At 40.8% G+C, this 19,843-nt stretch overlaps 1 protein-coding gene across 1 annotated transcript in view; it reads right to left on the bottom strand.

Moving 5' to 3' along the window:
- sema3b (sema domain, immunoglobulin domain (Ig), short basic domain, secreted, (semaphorin) 3B) overlaps positions 1-19,574 on the bottom strand; it is a 68,127-nt gene extending 48,553 nt beyond the window's left edge. The window contains exon 1 of the mRNA XM_086068034.1: positions 19,301-19,574. The gene's annotated coding sequence lies outside the window, so the exon portion shown is untranslated. The remainder of the gene's footprint in view (positions 1-19,300) is intronic.
- Positions 19,575-19,843: the final 269 nt, after the last annotated feature.

Consider the following 19,843-nt stretch of genomic DNA (forward strand, 5'->3'; position numbering starts at 1 on the left):
GTTCCGACCCGCTGTAATGTACTTATCATCTTCTGAATATAGAACTATAATCCAACCATGCAAGCTGAGATATGAGACCATTTAGGAAGATGACAGATGGGATTTGTGACAAATCCCCTTATCCACAGCTCACTTCATTTCCCAAAGTGTCAACATGCCTGAAGTCTTGCGAGAAAATAAGGAACACTCAAAGAGCCCAGACTTTAAATATGGCTGAAATATTTGTCAACAGCACAATGAAATGAAACAAAAAATGTATAAAGACTAAATTGACCAAATGGACTGGAAGTTTAGAAGTGTGCAGCCCTAATTAGACAAATGATGTAATTTTGTCATGAAAAGTAACGCTACCATCGATCAAATTTAATGGCATTTCATTAATACAATAATCAAAAATTATTGTTATTATTATTATTATCAAAATAAAGAAACGTCACACGTGCGCACACTTAGACTGCGCTTTGCACTCGACTTGCGCTGGACAAGAAAGCGAGCCATTTGTGTTATCTTGCTAACTCTCCACTTCCTAAGCCACCTACCCTGTTGAAGGTCAGGGGGAGGTGGAGCCTCTCGTATCTGACTAAGGACAGAACAGAACAGAACTAATACCCATCACTTTGTGTGCGGTGTTGTCAAACCAGAGAGGATTCAAACACTGCCGTGCGCAGACAAACACGAACGCACACATGTACGGGATGAATTAGTGGATACTGAACGTCCAATCTTGTCTCCCTTGCAGAGATGCTAAGTGAAATTGGCTCAGCAAAAGAAGATGAGATGGTTACCTCGGGTCATGTGACAGACCCTGGCAATTTGATTGGAGTGGTGTGGACTCTGAAGAAGGGAAGAAGGATGAGGAGAGGGTATTTGACAGCTGAGCAGATGAGTGTATGCGTGTGTGTGTGCAAGAGAGAGAGAGAGAGAGATTCTCATGTCAGAAAGAATGTTGAGGGGAATTCTTGTAATTGTCTAACACTCGGACTCCTCAGTTGTTCATGGATCCCCATTAACCCACACATTCATACACAAACACACACACACACACACGCATACGCACACACATGCAGATAGATGCATACACACTCGTACCAGTCATTGTCTTCACTCTTCAAAATGCTCTCCTGACTCTCGCCCTCATAGGCTCGCTGTCTTTACAAGCACTTAGAGCATTATGTTGATTAATAAAATGTTAAAAAATTCTCCACGTATTGTCAAATTGATTTATGTGGCTATTAATAGGCAAGAGGAATTTACTCCCAGAAGTATTTGGACAATGGCAGTTTTAACACTGCCTCTTTATATCACCGCAAGGGATTTCAAATAAAGCAAACAAAATATCATTGAAGTGTTCCGTTTCAACTTTCGCTAATATGTGATAGGCCTATTTACCATTTAATAATTACAACCAATTCATCTCAATCGTCTCAAAATTGTTTAGACAGTTAACCAGATGAAGTTAGTTATTACTTCAAAACATTTGGATGGGACACTGACTTGTAAGAAGAGGAATTTCTAGTTGCCATGGTGACACCGGATTGCCAGTTTTAGAGGCCTACAATGTCACAATGTGCAAACGCTGATGCTAAAATTCCTCCAAAGTCATATATACAGTATGTGCAGTGTGTTTACAAACCAGAGATTTGAAAACCAGGTCAAGAAAGTAAAGTTTGGCTTTAGCCACAGATGCTTCTAAAAGCACCTGTAGCTAAAGCCAAACTGTGGCAGGGTTTTTACTTTCTAGACCTGGATTTCCCATTTCAGGTACAAACAACACTAAAATGATCAGACAATGTTTATTTTTGACTGAAACATGATATTAAAACTAGAGGTAGTTGGTTAGCATTTAGTTCAATCGCTCACTATTACATTTCAAATCGAAAGAGGAAGACTTACAGGGAAGAAAATAACAATGCCTTCTCATGAGTTACGTTAATGAATTGAATGGATATCTTTGATGTGGTCACGGAGCCAGCGAAGCTCAGCTGCTTCTGATCAGTCACTTAGCATTAATTAGCGCAGCAGTGAGGAAACGGCAACGTTTCTTTTATGACATTCAGCGCTCAGTTTGGTCTATTTTTCTCTTTCCTAGCTGCCCTGCTCAAAGATGCCCTTGGGGCAGGATTCCCTGTGTCCAGGTGTGTGTGTGTGGGGGGGGGTGCGCGTATATGCGTGTGTGTGTGGGTGTTTTATGCACGTGTATAGAGTTACAGACAAGCCTCTGCGTTCAGCTGTCTCTGATCTGATTTAAATCAATGAAACGCCACACTGGCTGATAACTAATCCTTTGTGTAGACACACTGTCATTATAAGATCAGTTATAATCTCGAGTGGAGCGCTTTCATCTTATATGTGTTATATGTAAATGAAAGCCTTGTCACTGACACAAATGAAAAACATCCAATGCACTTCAAATGAGTTTACCAATGAGTTGGGCCGTTAGTTACGGTCTGGTTTGAGAAACAAATGATATTTTGACGGCAGAATCACGGGCTGTTGGTAGTTTAATGTTGGCCGCATACTCGATGCCTTGCGGGCGACCCAGCGCGGCTTTGGTGAAGGAGGAGAAAACAGCATTGAGTTAGTCCAAGCGGAAAGAAACAAAGGCATGAATGAGCATCTCCATTTCCTGAGCGGGGACTACTGAAAGATAATTTACTGAGGTTGTGTGGGTGGAAAAAAATATGAATTGGACAGATGTTTTATATGAGTGTCAAAGGAGAGGCATTACTCAAAGGTCAGCCCCGGGTTTCTATGGGTGGGAAGGACGAAAGATGACGGGGGAATCTGTACGGGGAGGGAAAGTGAAGAAGACACATTTATAGTCACTGATGAGCAGGTCTTCACAGTGAGTGAGTAATATCATGTCACAGGGGGAAAACAAAAATCCAATGTATGGCTAGCTCTGTGAGTGTCAGCACATCCTGTTAAGAATCAAAAGATTCCGTTATGTTTGGTAGTCTTCGGCAGAACAGTAGAGGCATCATCTATGTCAATGGTAAAAATCCCAGCTATTAAAACTGTGACCAGTTTTATGAAGGAACTCCGTCATTTCAGATGAAAGCAAGCCCACGTCCAGGAGGAAAATAGATGAAGACCCAAGGAAATGGCTTCATACAGGCCAATTTGACGAGTTGAAGCTTAAAGGAGAAGAAAGCATACGTGCTCACCAACTGGCAAAGAGAAACGGTTCTTCAAGACCACAGCCAGGCTACCATCGCGACTTCTCAGGCATTACCTTCCCAAAGATGCTCAGTCTGGGGGAGTTCTAAGTGTGTAAATTTCAAATGGCGTTGCCAAGACTTGGTCACGAAATGGAAGTCTGTTAGTTATAAACATGTCATTCAGAGCATGTGCCTTGTTAGTAACAGTGCAGGCCTTTTATTCGGCACATATTGATTGATTTGCACTGATGACTGGAAGCTGATGGTTCGCCAGAGAACCAATTGATAGCCAAGCAAAGCGGCTGCAATCGCTCTGTCACAGCAAGCATAACTCCCAGAGACGGACGGGCGGGATGCTCTGGCAGAGAAACGAAAGAGTAAAATAACGTTTTGTTATATGAAAACGAAACAACACTGGAGGTCTGCATAAGACACTATGGAGGCACTGTAAAAAACAGTAAAAGGAGTTGGAGTGCCCATGAAATTGTGCGGACAAATAATTGAGTCCAACTTGGAGAAGCAATTGCCGATCTTAAAAGATGATGGCTGATACACTGCGAAAAGGCAAAACTTCTTAAGAGCAACAGTAAAGCCTGAGCAAGCAGCGCCAAGATCGACAGTTGCAAGTCCGCAACGAGCGCTATGTCATAGCCTAACGTTGGAGCAATTAGGCAGACGCCAAACGTGCCGGCGGACTGTCATCCAATGGCACCTTTGGAGGTATAAAAATGTAAGGTAACCCTAACCTCCCTAACGAATGGATCAAATACAGTTTGCTGCTCTAAGGGTAAAATAAATAAATGAATAAATCTGCCAAGATTTCCATCTGTGGCAGGATGTGTGTGCTTTGAGCATGAATTATCATTTCTTATCGCTTACTGAGAAAGTCACAGTTTGAGTTACTATGACTACAAACTCAAATTATGGTTAATGTCGCATTCAAAATCGCTGCAAGCTGTCCCGTAAATTATAATATTATTATATTATATATTATTATAATCATACCTCACAAGACCCCGAAGATGTTTTATACAGTGACGACTATAGGCATCAATAAATGCAGACACAAGAAGGACTCGGTCACACATGACAAACATCAAGTACTGTCTTGTGATATTTCTCACGTGTTGTTTGCCTGGTTTCATTTTTATTCCATACCCTCCAGTCTGTCTGTCATGCTTTGTGATAAAACTGTGAATTTCAAAAGAGATTATTTGTTTCATTCGAACACAAGACAAATTCAGAATCACTTTGCCTTAAAGCTCATCACACAGCACGAATCCGCCTTCCGTCTGCAGACAGTAATTAAAAGTGTTGTGTGACTATTTTGCCCTGCTTTCCATCAGCTGCTCAGACCAAGCATCACGTTTTGGTTTTGGTTCGGATTTAAGGTCAAACATTTCCTTCCACTGGCTGACTCACTTGATTCTGTCTTCCTTGTCCCCGCACTTCTTGCCTTCCTCGGTCTTGTCCTCGTGCGCTTTTCTTTTTCTCTCTCCCCTCTTGCTTGTTCTCTATGCTTTTATTATTTAGCACCTGTCGAGTTTAGAACGGGAAACCTTGTCGTGCGAACGGTCTGACGTTGGAAACACAAATACAAGCTGGAATCCGGACACAGCTGCATACTTAGGGACACTGACGCACATCCATGGTGCTGTACACTGCAGTATATGAACACGCTGGCCACTTGCACAAAGTCCTGACATTTCAGATTGTACATTAGTTAATGTGGAAAGACGTCTGCGCTGGATTACCACCACACCTAATGACTATTTCATGTCAGGAGGAGAGGAAAAGCAGAGTGGAGGCGGAGAGGCCAGTAACTAAAACTAACGGAAGAATTCACTCCTCACTTGTGTCCTCTCGGTGTCCTTGGCTTATGCAACGTGTTCGAGATCTCACATTTGACCCCGAATCGGGCCAAATGTGAGCTTTGGATGGTCAATGCTCAAAGACGCGATTGTTGTATGTCTCTAAAAGATTGTTTTAAGTGATGATCTTGTAGTGTGGACTGTATTAAGGGTGATTTTTCCTTCCTGAGTTGCTCAGTAAATATTCAGGCAGATGATCATCAATGTTGATCCTGGTCAATATTTACAACTGTGAACATACAGTTATGTAAAATGTGGGGTGCCCCAGGGTCAATTCTGGGGCCAGTACTTTTTCTTCTTTATGTGAATGATATTACAACCATTTCGAAATAGTTAAAATGTATTTTGTTTGCAGATGACACTACTTTGTTTGTGTCTGGGGGTTTGGGGGTTTGGGACCTGGGGGTGGCTGGGGCTGGGTTGGGGTGGGTGGCAGGGGTGGATGGGGGGCGGGGGCTGTGGACCGGTGGGGTGCCTGGCAGGCCTGCAGTGCCCCGTCCTGCTGCGTTGGGTTGGGGGCGCGGGCCATGTTGGGGTGGGGGGCGCTCCTGCTCCTGGGTTTGCTCTCCGGCTGGTGGCCCAGGCGGGGCCCGGGGGTCGTCCTTTGGCGCTGCCACGGCCTGGGAGGCCCTGAGGTGTTGCGCTTGCTCTGTCCTGGCAGGGGTTGACGGCTCCCCATGCATGTCATATCCACCACACCAGCATATATCGAAACTCAGACACAATCTGCTTCTTCCTCAGGTCGTTGAATCGGTGGAGGCTGATGTCTGTGGATCTCACGCTTCGTCTGTCCTTCCTTCCTTTCCTCAGTCTCTCCTTTGGTCTCTTGAGGTCTCCCTGATTTGTTGGAATTTTGATGTTTCTAGGGTTGGTGAAGGACTCTGGTTGGTGGCCCGGTGGGTGGTGTCTGGTCGGTGCTGGATTTCACTTTCCTTTCTTTTCTTTGGTCCTTCCTCGGGTCTCCTGATGGCGGTGTTCGGTTTAGGTGAACGGTATGGGATTTTTTAATATTTTTTTGGTGAACTAATACGCACACACTCACACGCAGACAAAACAAGTTTCACTTCTTTCTGTCCCCCTTCATTTATTTTGCTTTACTTTGAATATTATATCTTATAGTATATGTTTTCTTTTAAAAATGAATGAAATAGATAGATAGATAGATAGATAGATAGATAGATAGATAGATAGATAGATAGATAGATAGATAGATAGATAGATAGATAGATAGATAGATAGATAGATAGATAGATAGATAGATAGATAGATAGATAGATAGATAGATAGATAGATAGATAGATAGATAGATAGATATACTTACTGTGTGTTCAAAATAGTGTGTTACATCATTGTTATGGAACACTAGCCTAGTGTACTTAGGTACTTGCTCAGGTCCTAATGTGAGAGGAGAGTCAGCGCATAGAATAAAGTACAAATGAGATGACAATTGGGAAGGTTGTTAGCTCTATGCTTGGCGGACTTCAAGAGGGATCTTGTTTACACGAGCATTCAACACCCTACTTGCTATCCCCACTCTCAGGATGACATGATCCCAGAGTTGCAGTCCCGCTGTTAAACCTCTGCAAAGCACCATGTGTGACATGATGGCCACGAACATATTAACAAGGAACCCTAAAATCTCAAAGTGTGGTTTAAGTGCTCTGGTGTGTGACATTCTAATGAAAGATTTCAGTGACAAGTGGCAATTTCGCCATCTGTGCAGTATTATGTCAATGGTACGAGACAGTATGATTACGTTGTTGGGGATGTGATTTTGGTGGTTTTGATCGAGGAAATTAGTTTCCTCATTAGGGTGTCCGGGCTCTCTCTTAGAGATAGGGTGAGAAGCTCGGTCATCCGGGAGGGACTCAGTGTCGAGCCGCTACTCCTCCGCGTTGAGAGAAACCAGTTGAGGTGGCTCGGGCATCTGGTTCGGATGCTTCCTGGACGCCTCCCCGGAGAGGCCCCGGGGACGACCCAGGACACGCTGGAGAGACTATGCCTCTCGGCTGGCCAGGGAACGCCTTGGGATTCCGTCGGAGGAGCTGCTTGAAGTGGCTGGGGAAAGGGAAGTCTGGGCTTCCCTGCTGAAGCTGGATGGATGGATGATCGAGGCACAGGCAGACAGATTTTATTTTTTTTTTTAAGAGCTCAGTATTGTTCATTCGGTAATGTCATCATCATTGCTCTCTTTTTTTTTTTTTTGTATGTGGGTGAGAATGTGTATGTGCGTGTGTGCGTGCGTGCGAGTGTGTGTGTATTCGTTAGTTCACCAAAAACCTATTAAAAAATCCTTGTCCTTGTTCACCTAAACCGAACACCGCCACAGACAGATTCTGAGCTCCGCGGACATGTGTGGTGGATGCCACCATTTTTCATTCATAAATATAACAATGGCGTGGTATTGGCTGATCGACTGTGTTCCCTCCTACAACGGCGCACACTTCCACCTACGCTCATCTAGGAAAATACAACTCCACCCATGTGCACAGTTTGGCTGTTCATAATGTTCAATTTATAAGGTTTTATGATGGAGACAGTTGGACCATGGAACACATTAGATGTCCATGATTTAATAGAATTAAGAGTGTTCCCTGCACCGAATCATATTACAGTTGGAGATAAGAAGCATGATTTCACTTTGTTCTCCCTTGGAGAAATATGCCGGATGTTAAATGCAATGATGGATGGTACATAAACATATGGGGTATATGGCGGCTGTTTGAAGGCCCCTCACCCACATGAGACAAGAGCCAATTCTCTTTTCCGCTTCATAGTCAGTGGTCACATGAAAGTCTGCCATCTCGACACACATTTGGCAATTAAAAACACATTTCCGTGTCTTTGTGCATCTTTTCTGTCAACGCTCCTTTGTGACGTTCGCTGACTTCATTCTACAGGCCATCAGGGTGCAATCGCTGAGGAAGGAAAGGCTTGCCGTAAAAGTTGGGAAGGAAATTAACACGATTATCAATAGCCCTGTTGAAGTTTGGATTCATCTTATGTATAAATACGCTGTTAGTTTATGACGATGTTGGAATTTATTACTTAAAGTTTTTCTTCTGTGGTGGCAAGATCTGGTTTGGGTCAATTGTAGCTCAACATGTAAAGACTTTAAAAGGTTCTTAAGCTATAGATTGAAATCAGCTGTGGACAAAAAATATATACCGGTAGACCAGGTTGGACAGATCACCACCAGGACTGAGACCCTGTTGAGGATAAACGGTACACCGATATACAGAGAATGTATGAATAGATAAAAAAAAAAAAAAAATCATTTTTTTTCTTTTTTTGAAGAGCTCAGTATTTTTCATTCTGTAATGTCATCAACATTGCTCTCTTTTTTTTTTTTATTATTATTATTATTTTGTATGTGGGTGAGTATGTGTATGTGCGAGTGTGTGTGTATTCGTTAGTTCACCAAAAACCTATTAAAAAATCCCATACCGTTCACCTAAACCGAACACCGCCGTCAGGAGACCCGAGGAAGGACCAAAGAAAAGAAAGGAAAGTGAAATCCAGCACCGACCAGACACCATCCACCGGGCCACCAATGCATGATAGATTTAGCCTACTTTATGTCTCACCAATTTGGAACAAAAGGTCAAGTTGCCGTTTTGGTTCTGATTCCAATGTAAAATGAATCCACACTGTACGAGTAAATACAAAGCTTGCGTTTGCTTACGTCATGCCTTCCATTCTGTTGACCGTGCGATTCAAATGTTAAAAACATTACTAACATTGTAACCTTGCCAGCAAACTACTTTTTCGCCATATTGTAATTCTTAATTGAAATCAAGTCTTTCAAAAAAATGCATTTGGCAGATATAGTATTTCTTGACTTGGCTGCGTCATAGGCCAATCAATATACTCTGGTTGTGTATTCAGCAGCAAAACACAGCAACTAGTTTGACGTACACCCGAATGACTGAACACTTGCCTGGATTATTTGATAGTGTGCATTTCAAGTTGAAAAGCTATAAAGAAACCCCGCCCCGCCCCCTCTTTCCGCAAGCCCGAACCCCAAGTGCTCGCAAACACATTGTATCGTGAGTAGCAAGTCCGCCACGTGTCAAATGTCTTTTCCACAAGCCCCGTCCGAGCCGACGACCCAAATTCTTTATCTGTGCATCTGAAAATGTCATCTTGCTAATGCTCGCTAAAGCTGCTGCTCATTCGTACCCTTACCTCACATGCTTCCTGCCCTGGAACTAAAGCCCCGAGGTTGTCTTGCACCGTGCGTGCGTACGTGCGTGCGTGTGTGTGTGTGGGGGGGGGGGGGGGGGGTGGAGGGTGTGTGTGTCTGTGTGTTGAACAATAGCCAAAATCCTCTACCATTACTAGAGCATATGCAGCCGCTCACAATTTTGATATAGCATTAATTACAGACTGTCATTGTTCTTTGTCTGTATGCTAGTCGTTCATGGGACAAAACATTGCTTGTGCGTGCGAGACGAAAATACACACACACACACACGCACACACACACAAGTCGGAGGGAGGCACGCCCATCCCCATCCCAAAGTGCAGTTTGTGGAGGAGGATGCTCTCTGAAGGTGAACCCCAAAGGATTCACTTTATGTGTGTCTCTCATTTCAAGTCCATATTTGAGTGAGAATATTGCCAACTGAAAACAATGAAAAGCACAATACCTCGAAAGCGACACATTTTAACACGAGTCATTTGCAACATATTGTAATCTAAATGTGTGTGTTTTTTTGGAAACTGGGTGGATTAAATGGTGGGAAACTGTGATTTTAATGAGAGGGGGGTTGAAAAGAAGGATGGATGTAGCTTTTATTCAAAGGAGGGGAAGCCAAATTGGAAATGTGGCATGATCCCACCCCCTCCTGGGACCCCTGAGTCAATTAGCCTGCCTGGTAGAGCTGCCAAGAGGCTCAGTAGCAGGGAAGCGAAGGCTGGGGGGCGGGTGGGGGGTGGGGGTGCTGCTGGTAACGATAGTGCTCTCAGTCACTGCAAGGCAAAGGGCAAGAAAACATTTTAAGCAAATGTGTTGAATTGGATCATTTCAGCATAATTCTGGTTAGTGTAATGCGGTCTACCTGCAGATGGGCCATCTCATCAAAAGTTGCACTTTTTTCTACTTGTTTTTACAGAATCAGAGGGTAAATGACGTAATAAAGTTCTGGCAGAAACCGATTAGGCACAGAATACTAACTAAATATATGATGCTACAGCCTACATCACTGAGTTTTCTGGAAACTAACTACTTGTCTTTCGCAGAATGACCCGCTATATTGTGGAAAATACGGCCGTTCATAGCGATCTTATTTCAGGAGTTTTGACCGTAGTTGGGGTGTTAGAAAAAATCTAATCGATTCGATATGCGGCCGAATCGATTTTTAAACATAAATTTTTTATGGGAATATTCAACAAAACGTCTTACTTAGGGTTAGGATTCACACATTAACTCATTCCCTGCCATTGACGGCTATAGACGTAAAAAATTCATTTGAACTATTTCTATTAGTTTAACTCTTTTTTTTTTTTTCACTTTTGTTAACAAGAGTATGAAAACCTAGAAGAAAATTATTGTACATTTAGAACAGATATAAAATCTGTGATTAATTGTGAGTTAACTATTGAAGTTATGTGATTAATTACAATTACAAATTGTAATCGCCTGACGCCCCTAATTTGTAATATTATTTTATTTAAAAAAAATAATTAAAAAAATTAATAAATAATGTCTAGGTTTTCATACTCTTGTTAGCAAAATTGGAAAAAAATATGTTAAACTAATAGAAATAGTTCAAATGAATTTTTGACGTTTATAGCCGTCAATGGCAGTGAATGAGTTAAGCATGGAAGAATGTTATATTAATGGAACATTAAGCCTTAATATTTTATTTCAGTGCTGTTCAAACATGAAACCGGCTGCAACCTGTTTGTTAAATGCAGTGGCTCAGTTATAAGCCTGAATTTTCTGATAAATAAATACATTTTCATACAAATCTTACAGTGTACATGTACAAGTTTACTGATGAGTATTTTCTAAATTTGAAAAAAAATCGCAACAATCAATTTATAGATTCGTATCAGGATTAATCGCCATTAAATCGAATCGCGACCTACGAATCGTGATACAAATCAAATCGCCAGGTACTAGCCAATTCACACCCCTATACCGCAGCCTATACTTTTTTTTTGTAATGCTTCTCGCTTGTGGGAAACGAGAGCTGCAGTCGCTGATGCACTTTTTTAACTTTTGATTGAACCCCGGGAGACCAGTAAAAAATAATGAGCACAGTCACAGAGAAGCTGCTGTCAGCCACAGCTCACGCTCACGAGGCAGAAAACTCATTGAAAATTTGACATGATGAGCGAGCTACCTGACGAACAAACGTCTCAAATGACTTTTTGCTCAGCAGATAGTTCAAGTGTCAAGCTAATTGTTGTTGTTTCGGTCGGAGAGAAAGTGGCAGGACGCTGGGCAGACTTCAGTAATGCACAAATCACCATCGGGAGCCATCAAAATGAAACATTATTGATATTCCGTCATCATTCCAAGAGCAATCCAAGTGTTTTTCATTCGTTTTTCCATCTGTCAGTCCCAAATGTTATAAAAGAGAGGCGAGCCGGTGGGGATTGCTGTTTGTCCGATTTAGCATCAAAAATGTAAATCTGTCTTTTTGCACTCGTTCGCATTCATGTACATTTAAAGGGATACTTGACTCATTGAGTCATTATCAACAGTAACAAGATCATATTTTGTCTATAATTAATGAGATAACTTCATCTTTTTTTATGTACAATTAATACCTTTAAAAACTTGCTGTCCACTGAAGATGACATCACCTGTGCTGAAGAAACTGGTAACGACCAATCATGACTCAATTTGCTGACCAAACCCAGAAAACAGGTGAGTCATGATTGGTTGTTACCAACATTGGCCCGGAATTCACTCACTGGCGTGAGCTAAAAAAAAAATTAAAAAATCACAGTGCGCTTGTCCTCATGGGAAATGTGGTCTTCCTTCAGACATAACAATAACGCTTTTGTCCATATGGTGCCGCCATAACCAACGTAAACTGAAAGTTCCTAAGTGTTGCTTAAAAAAAAAAAAAATAATCCACTTGCTATCAGTGTCGACTGAAGATGACATCACCTGAGCTGAGGAAGTAGGTAACGACCAATCATGGCTCAGTTTGCTGACCAAACCCAGAAAACAGGTGAGTCATGATTGGTCGTTACCTAATTCCTCAGCTCAGGTGATGTCATCTTCAATTAACAGCAAGTGGAGAATGTGTTTTTAAAGGTATTAATTGTACATGAAAAACAATGAAGTTATCAATTCAAATCTTGACAAATTATTAACTTAATGGCTCAATGAGTCAAGTATCCCTTTAAAGTTTTGAAACCTTTGAGCGACCTGACAAGTAGGCCAATTTCTGACCTCATACGTGTGTGTTTATCTTAATAATGGGGCCCATGGATAGTTATGAGTCATGAACTCTGTTTATGCTCTTCACAGGTTGTAAAGATAAGAACCGCTAACAAGGTTAAAGGACATAATTCCACAATATCTCGTCAGATTAAATGAAAATATAACACTTGTCAATCATCCTCTCAAAACATTCGTTATCTCAGGTTGTCAGTGTTTGCTCAGCTCGTCTTAAATAACGTTTGAGTCTTTTCCTGCTCAAAGTAAATAGTGGTGAAGGTTTGTAGAGGACCGTGGAACCTTTAAGATAGATAGATACAGTGTACAACAGGGGTGGCCCAGTTCGATCCTCGAGAGCCCCCATCCAGCCTGTTTTCCACGTCTCCCTCCCTCAGCCCGGCTGAATCTAATGATCAGCTCATCAGCACGCTTTGCAGAAGCCTGATAACGATCCTGGTCATGAATCAGGTGTGTTAATGGAGAGAAACATGGAAGACAGGCTGGATAGTGGCTCTCGAGGACCCAACTTGGCCACCCCTGGTGTACAACATACATGTGTTTAGATGAGTAAATTGTGCAATTCAGGATTCGGGATTGGGATTGAGGGCCAAAAGTTGTACACTGTAGCTTCATGTTATACACCCCTCTTAATCATCTTAGTCTTTTGGGATACTGTACACTCAGCAGGGTCTTTGTGTATGCGTGTGTATGTGAGTGTGTGGCGGGGTGGGGGGGGGGGTGTCACGCTTGCAAAAAGATGGCAGGTGACTTGAATGACAGGCTAGTTGGGGGTGAGGAGGATATGGAAGCGGAGGCGCGTCCCACCTTATCTGACAGGCACACTGCAGAACAGCAAAATCCCTTGCATAAGCCCCTGGAGCTCCCCTGTGGGACATCGTGTGCGTGCGTGCGTGCGCGCGTGAATACGCTTGTGCTGGAACAGACAGTTCCTGAAACTATACGGGTACTTGCTTATGTGTAACATTAAGTGCATGTGTGTGTGTGTGCTTTTGTGACAGGGGGAGTGAGAATCTCGTTATTTTCCCCATCTCTGTGTAGAGCTTCCTAATTCCTCCTCACCTTCAACGGTACATCACTGCTCAAGGTGATACGACAGGACAGCGCCCTCCCCCTTCTCTATTACGCACACACATACGCTCGCATCAACAACACGCATGGAAGTACCTGAACATGCTTAAGATGAAAATCGAACAGGCAAGACGAGAGGTGTGTGTGCAACTTTTAGCATTAATAAATAAAAAAGTGAGATTTTTTCCCGATTTTTGTTTTGGAACCGAACTCCATCTTTCACTGAAACACTTGCCTATTGACTGTTTCTGTGACACCCAGTTACTAAGTTATAAGAGTATGTAAACTTAAGAGCACAACTGTACATGCACAAAAGCTAAACGTTGCATGATGGTACAAAAATGCGACTCATGTCCACTGCAACCTCTGAAAATATCAAAACAATTGTTACAGTATTTTGGATTTTATGGGCATTGCGCCTTTTTCGAACCATACAGTTGTGCTCATAAGCTTACATACCGCTGGTATATGCAAACTTATGAGCACATCTGTACACATTAACTTTAGGTAAATTAGTGATTTTCCAATTCACTTCATCTGTAAAGCATATATTTGTATGTGCAATTGTATGAAACTGTTAGATTATGATAGATTTACAGTTCCAACTGTTAAAAAAAATTTTTTGTTCGATTAATCGATGGAATAAAAAATTTGAAAAGTGTTTGAGAGTGACAGCCATACAAAAGAGTCAGCAAAACGTGTAAAAAAAAATTATAGCTTATCTACAAAATGCGTACATTAATCAATTACACATACCGCCGATCCTGTTTGTTAACATATACTGGATTTATTGTTCGAAAAAAGGACAACTTTCTGCTTCCGCTGCATGACGACTTTTTAACATTAAAGGATTTTCCGTGTACTGTTAAAAGTGCATAGCTAATCAACAAATAACGTTTTTTTTTACAATGCCATGTTTATAATCTGTATTTTCCGCCAGCATGCTCTTTCTACCAAATCTCCTCTATTCACTTTGCTTTAATGATGAGTAAAGACTCACAACCAGCGCGTAATATTAATTCTGAACTTGTTCTAAGCAGATACGTGTCAAAGTTGTTTTGTTTTTGTTCTTTTTTTCCGATTGATGTCTATGTACAACAGTGGCAACTGGGCCAAAAAGATTTAATCCACGTTTCAGTACCACCACAATCATGTCGCAATGACAAAAATCCATCAATGCTCCACAAAAATGCACGATAATGTAACAGCAAGGAAATATCCCACATGTCACAAAAACATTCAGAAAATGAAATCAAATATTGAATATGATCCTCACCAGGGGTGTTTTCTGATAAATGTATTCATATGTGCAGATTACTGCAGATGTCTCTCACTAGTTGAACTTCCAACCAATCAGAGGGCGCTACTGATTCGGATGATCCAATAGGAAGATCAGAATTATTTGGCAACACATAAAGGCTGAAATCTGATTGGACATACGCACTGGAAAAAGTGCACAAAATAAAGAGAATAAACTTGGGAATAGACTAACATTCTTTCATGAAACAAACATTAGATATTCCGTTGCAAATGTAGGTCACTGAAGGCCTTGCTGACCCTGACCACCCACCACCAACGAGATATATTTCTCATTTCCAGCACGAGAAACCGATGTTTCACTGTTATAGCCTTTGTTGCCTTGAACGTTTGTTTGGGTGGGGAAGTCCATAAAAGTAATCCCCCCTGTAGCCTGCCTTCGAGTAACACACCCATCCTTCCTCTATGAACGCTTTGCTGACGGTGAAGAAAGATTGGCCGGCGTGTCTTCAGTCCAACCTTAACCTCAGGCCAATCAGCAAGTTGAAATGATTTCCCTGTTTGTTGACAAGATAATAATATATATATATATATATATATATATATATATATATATATATATATATATATAATTAATATCCCCAGGTACTACTATTAAAATTAAAATTAAAAATTAAATTAAAAGGGCAGCTTTGTCATTACATTTTAAATAGTTTAATATTTGTTTTGGGTGTCTGTAGACATCGTGACATTCTTTTATGGATTTCTGATCAAGATCAATATGTTTATCAAGCTCAAGTCTTTTCACATCTTTACACATCTTGCACTTTTCCCTTGAAGCTATTAATTAGAGCGTTATCTACACTTCACCGTCACACAAAAAAATATGCTTTCTGTGTCCCTTTCTGTGACCTCAGGTTCAACTCATTTGTTATCATAATATCCCAGGTGTGTATCTTATTGACACATATCATATGACACTGTTAAAATATGACAGCCATTATCTGGCACTCGAGCTTTAACCTACCCGAGACTCTTGCATATTTCATGTGCAGGCTGGAACTTATCTAAGATTAAAAACGGATGAATTTTCACCTTCTGTACAGCAGGTGCAAAAGTCCAAGCTCAACACTTGCTTTGTTAATACAGTGACCCCCTTTTCACAGCAGCCGTTTATGCTCGGACATAGCAAGTTCACACGTGAATATAAAATGAATTTGTCTGGAGTTTATCCGTAGATCTGTATTATTTTTGTTTCCTTGTGAGTCGATAACTCTTAACTGGCAAACCCTTACAATAATAATGGCAGCTTTGAGCGCTGTTACTCCGTCCTTCATGACACAGGTAATAATCTGTTAACTTTTTTAAATACCTAACGTAAACCCAAGTACAAAGCTGTAGTTAATTTGGTCAGATGTGAGTTTGAGTGCAAACCAAATGAATCAAACAAGTCTATGCAGTCCCAAAGTCATTCGGCCATGGCACAGTTGAGAAGAAAAAGCCATTGTACGTCTGGCCAAATTCAACATATCCATATAAGAAACTACAAAAAGTTCATCCAGTGTTTGGTGAACAAGGTAAGACTTAATAAAAAAATAATAATAACACATTCGCCATGTTTTTTAGTCAACGATAGAATCTGCTTAGTGCATACATAGGATTAAGAAAATGCATAGATGGGAGAATGAATAAAGAAGCCCGATTAAAGTTTGATGCACGAACAGCCTTTTGCTTTTTGTTTAACTGAGAGAACAACCTCGACTCTCATCTGTCCCCTCTGGCTGTACAGAAAAGAAAAAGAAAAGTCAATATTTCAAGACGGCGGACACGCTTAAATATTTCAAACAAAGGGGACTTGGAACTTGGTTCGCTCGCTCTCTCCTCCACACTTACTAATATATATATATATATATATATATATATATATATATATATATATATATATATATATATATAAATAAATATATAAAAATATAAAAAAATCTATAAATAAAAAATAAATAAAAATTACATACATATATATATATAAATAAATAAATATATATATAAATAAATATATATATATATATATATATAAATATATATATATATATATATATATATATATATATATATATATATAAATGAATATATAAAAAATAAAAATAAAAAAATAAAAATTATATATATATATATAAATATATATATAAATAAAAAAATAAAAATTTAAAAATTATATATATATATATATATATATATATATATATAAATATATAAAAAATATAAATAAAAAAATAAAAATTATATATATATATAAATATATATATAAATAAAAAAATAAAAATTTAAAAATTATATATATATATATATATATATATATAAATAAATATATATATATATATAAATAATGCGTGAAAGATTCAAATCCTTTGTCATCCAAACGTGTGTGGCCAGTAAGATGCCTGATAGGGGAGAGTTCGGAAAGAAGGTTAATGGGTTTTCGCCGCGAGTTAAGGGGTTGAGAGGAGGGTTAATGGCTTCTAGGGTGTGGTGGTGGATCACCGACAGTCATGAACCCAAACATAAAGTTACCTTGGCGGTCTCGTCCCAATCAGCAGAGGCACCTTGAACTCACGCAGCGGGTTAAATAAATGTCTACTTTGCAGTGACAATGTGAACACAAGGGCCAATGCATCATGTGAGCAGGTGCACAATTACTGCCTGTCCTCCAGAGATTGTGCTCATCTTTTATTTTGACCAGCAATCTCACACACTTCCAGCCACATACAGCAATGGCGGACTGTGCTTTGATCTCGTTCTTATAACATATTTTCATGTTTCGATATGACCTCATGCATCACTCTATGACAATATTGCAGTAAAAATTCCAACATGAAAGCTAAAATATGCGCTCGCCAACTTTTCTTGAAGTCGGATACCATCTATCACAATGTACCAATTGTAATTTAAACTTCCATTCACAACATCATCTGTGCATCAAGTGATAAATGCCCAGAATAGATTAGGTTTTGCAGCCAGAACTGCCGCCAATTGTCAACAAAACATATATTATCTTATCGAGGTCATCAGCCATTTTGTTTGTTTACATAGATTGCAATGATTGGAGGTCAGACCAGGTCAACTCTAGTGAGCTATTTTGTTTCCTTTCTTGCACTTCCCCAATAGGAGAATTTTGCAATTCAGTTCTTGGAGGATGTCTGATGTCTCCATGCTAGCGGTGTGCCAAAACCTCGATTATTAGAGTCATCGCGATGCAACACTTGCCGATTTAATTACGATTCATAAATGTTCAAAAACAATTATTTTCCATAATAACTTAATGACAAGAACACGAAAGTAAAAGATGATGATGATGATGGCGGCAGCGGAAATTACTGAGCGACAGACTTTCTCCTCAGGATAAAAAGCTAGCCTGAAACGTGTAACAGCACCTCTCGCGTTTCCGCCCCAAATTAGCGGAGAAGAATCTGACAGTGGTTGCTGCTAACCAGCGAACAATAGAAGAAAGACTGTCAAAACTTCATCCACCGCAACCTTAAGTCCATATCGTTTAATAATCAAATCGTAGCACCCTGAATCGTAATCTAATCGAATCGTGGGGGTGCTTTAGATGGCGCACCCCTACTCAATGCACCACAAAAGTTACCAGTATGTACTCAAGCATTGTTTCTGAATGAGGAATATGATTTTCTGTCCAAAATAGTGCTTTACGCAAGTGGGTGGACCTTAATATGTACAATTGCACTGTTGTTAATGTGAACTTGCGTGGTATGATAATGGAAGGGTTACAACGCAGGTCAGAGTGTCTTTGGGTGGGGAATGTTAACAAGACCAGCGAGAGCCGGCCGGGATTACAGGACTGAATAGGTGAGATGACAGACAGAACGCACACCTGCAAACCCTCCCACAGGGGGAAAACATCACCTGTGAATAGAATAAGATGCTGATGCTCTGCTTCATGTAGACAAAAAAAAAAAAAAAAAAGTAGAGAAGGGGACGGATGTCATTTTGAGCTGGAGAAAAGCAGCAGCAAACAACCAAGGGGAAATTAAGCGCTTCTGTTCTCAGCGTCACTCAAACCCCGGAGCGGCTTATAATCAGAAAAATATAGTCATTGTCAAACTTCATTAATTCAAACAAATAGCAAGCCTAGCAACAACAAACCACGCATACAGTACATTTGATCTACAAGCATCTCAAAACACATGAAATCTTTTCTGAAATGATGCATGGTTGGTTATTTGAGCACTCTAAAATTGTCCCTCAGTAAATCGACGCGTGGATGCTTAATGTGACTTTAAACTTGAAACAGGCTGACGCATTCCGTCAGAGCAATAGAATGCAGATATTGGACTCACCTGCACACACCTTCGCTATCTCTCTCTCATACAAACACACACGCGCACACACCAAACTTCCTCCATCAGTTACTCATTGCAGACAAACCTCTGCATGGCAGCACATACAAGCCAGTTGATATAAGAGGGCAAAGGCCCGGCAGTAAAGGTGCGTCTCACCTTTATCGCCAGCAGCTCCTCTGGCTTGCGTCCCGTCCCGCCTGTGTCGTCAGCCGTTCTGGCTCCCCCCCCCCTGGCAGGTGCCAAATACTCCACGAGGTAAACGGGCGGCTATCTTGAATCTTTTCTTCAACTCTCTGCTATACTCCTGCCTGCAGAGTCCTGCTGGGATTTGTACAGCTGCGCAGTATTTGCCTTGGTGCGTACGAGTCGACACAACTCCAAGGCTCCCGGAATTCCCGGAGTCCTGTTCTGGGAGAGCAAGCGTGGTTTCGCTCCTTCTCTGTCCTTCCTCTTGGAGAGAGGAGGGGGCGGGACGCCACACGGGAGCGGATTCCAGCTCTTTCTCTCTGACGTCCACCTTTTCTTTTTTTTTCTTGTGCCCATCCAAAGTGCCATTCCCACTCTCCTAACTTGAATCACACCTTCAGGATATAAGAGCACACAGCAGCAATTTAGTTTGGTTTGCTTGTTGTACAACAAGCCCTAAAAATATGCATGTCTGGCCATAAGTTGTCAATAATAGTTGGGAAGGACCTAAAT

The sequence above is a fragment of the Leptonotus elevatus genome, chromosome 2 (genome assembly GCF_054856555.1).
Source record: "Leptonotus elevatus isolate MCC_2025b chromosome 2, RoL_Lele_1.0, whole genome shotgun sequence".
NCBI lineage: Eukaryota > Metazoa > Chordata > Actinopteri > Syngnathiformes > Syngnathidae > Leptonotus > Leptonotus elevatus.